The sequence below is a fragment of the Choloepus didactylus genome, chromosome 14, assembly GCF_015220235.1.
Source record: "Choloepus didactylus isolate mChoDid1 chromosome 14, mChoDid1.pri, whole genome shotgun sequence".
NCBI lineage: Eukaryota > Metazoa > Chordata > Mammalia > Pilosa > Megalonychidae > Choloepus > Choloepus didactylus.
The window spans coordinates 13,672,611-13,675,334 of record NC_051320.1 but is presented as its reverse complement, the minus strand read 5'-3'; positions in this window follow the sequence as shown (position 1 = coordinate 13,675,334).

Sequence of the window (2,724 nt, the reverse complement as noted above, 5' to 3'; positions counted from 1 at the left end):
TGAATCTAACACATACCATGGGCGATTAAGTATTGAAAGAATGAGAACTCAGGCCTGAAGACCTGGGGGCCCAGGTTAGGAAATTTTTCCTGACAGCTTTAGCAAATTCCCCCATTACTGGTTGCATGAATTACTGCAATAATTTACTCTCATTTCTTCCCTCCAAATTGTCCTTTAATCCCCTAATCTATCCTCCACACCACCACCAAATGATCTTTCTAAAACCTACATTTGATTATTTTATTCTGCTTAAAATCCCGTAGTCTTGAGTATAAAATAAAAAATTCCTAACTGGCCCTGCCACAAATCTCACCATTTCCCTCTGCCCAGCTATGCTGACCGTAGTCTCCCAAACTCACCTACTATGGCGCAAGCTGATCCATCTACTGAGAATCCCTTTTATCATCCATATAAATTCTACTGACCCCTGGCGCTTAGGCTTTGACTGCCTGCCCTCTGAAAGCCTTCCCTGATCCCCTAGCTGGATAGGAGGCCTCTCACTTTAGCACCGTCCGCCCCTTCCATCTAGCACAGGCCACCATGGGCTGATAGGGTCCCTAGACTTTTTATATCTCCCTCCTTACACAGTGACCTCCTACAGGGTGGGAACTATGCCTTACTCATCTTTGATTCCTCAGTGCTTAGCCAAGGACCTGGCAGGGAAGGTGTCCAACAGATTCATCTCACTCTTCACCAACATTGATTGCCATATATATATGTTAATGCTGAGAAGAAAGGTCATAACATGTCAATGAATTCACATGAGGGGAGGGGGCGAGCCTGGACGTCAGCTCAGTACGTGGGCACAGGTCAGCAAGATGCACCAGGCCAGTTTTGGCAATTTCACTACTTTGCACTGTCAGCCCTACAGGCTCTGATGCTAAATTAATGATGTCCTTGTTTTTTTTAATTAATAAAACTGTATCCTCAGACATAAGCACTTCCAGAAATAGTATTAATAAGACAAATGCAGATTGTAGTTAAAACAAGAGAATTGCTGATATGAGAAGTTGTTAAGAATGTCAATGCTATGTATTAATTTTTAAATTAAAATCATTTTTTGAGAAATAACACGGTACCGCACTGCCATTTCTGAGTCATCTTGCATAAGGCTGGGATATAAAATATTGCTCAGTTTAAGACTACCATGTAAATGAGTCAATGGTGATTGGAATATTCAGAGTTTAAAAACCAAGAGGCCAGTGGGTAAGCCTGAGGCTAACAGCATCTGCTACAAATGACCTCATTGTAAAGATAATCAATTTCCCTGGTTAGCAAATTGGAATTCTTTAGTATGAATATTCACAGAAATTCACCTTTCAAAATGCTATTTTATTAGATGGCATCTCACTAACTTCGTATCGGTTATGCCAATAAGTATGATGAAGGTGACAATAGAATTTAAAGTCAGAAGGCCAGAGTTTGAATGTTATATCTATAGATTATTAGTGCTGTGATTCTGAGCAAATACTTTCTGAATCTGAATCTGATTCTCAGTTTCCTGAATATACATGGAGGGAGCCACAGTTACCCAACCTGCTTTTGGGGCTGCTGCAATGTTTGGGTGAGACACAGCATGTTAACAGGCTTTGAAATGGCTAAATGTCAACTCTAAAATGCTTTACAAATTAACATTTTCTAATACATTTGTACAGCACAGCCTTTCTGACCATTTTCCTGGCAAAGTAATATTTTAAATAAAATAGTATTATAAAATCTACTGAAGATGAAGCAGTTCTGTAGTACATTTTATTTATAGTTATTCTTTTAGCTATTATATTTAATGTAAGACACAAAAGAATTGAGAGAAAAATCTTTGAGAGCATTCCCAAATGCTTTTCATATAAACAATATTATCTCATTTAAAATATGAAGTAGCTTGATTGATAGGTTCATTTTGGCTTTAGTTTCCCTTCCTGGCTCTTTCAAACTCTTTCCTTTGTTTGAATCCCATAAAATCCCTAAACTCTCTAGACTCAGGGAGACAGATTTGAACAGTGGCTCCTGTCTCCATGCCAGTCAACCTTGCATAAAAGCTCTTTCTTTTCTCAAAATCCCAATGGCATGGCACTGACTTCTGTGTTCATCGGACAGTAAGCCCTTGCTTGGGAACAAAACTATAGCTTTAAAGTTATGCTCTGCATAAGGGAGTAGACTCACAATGATGGTTTACATAGCAACTTGCAGTTTTTAATGTTTTGTTTTCCTCAGACGTGGTTGTAAAGAGTTCAAGGATGATCGTCTCTGGATCTTTGAGGCCAAAGCCTTCATAGAAGAATGAAGACAGGGTGCAAGGAGTGATTCTTGTTAGGTGCTCTGTGACTACTGAGGCAGAAGCACCTGAAAATTTATATATCATGGAACAAAGACAGAAGCTTAGCAGCCAAACAAAACTAATGCTAAAGGGAATCCAGAATTCACTGAAGCACCAAGAAATAATAGGAGGACTGTGTCAAATACTGCAAAGGAGAAGACAGTATGTGGCATTTCAAATTTTTCTCTAGCAGAATATTAAAGGAGATCCCTAGGTCCCAGGTAGGTCCCAGGTAGTCCTGTGGTCATTACCTGTGGGAAAAAGAGGCTGCCCACCAATACTGAGACAAAAGTGAGCCCACAAAAATAACCTATGGAGCACAAAATGCTATATGGATGCCTTTTGAGCCCAGAAGCTTCTGTGAGGCCGTTTCTCTCACCAACCATTGCAGATTTATCCAAGTGCCTGAA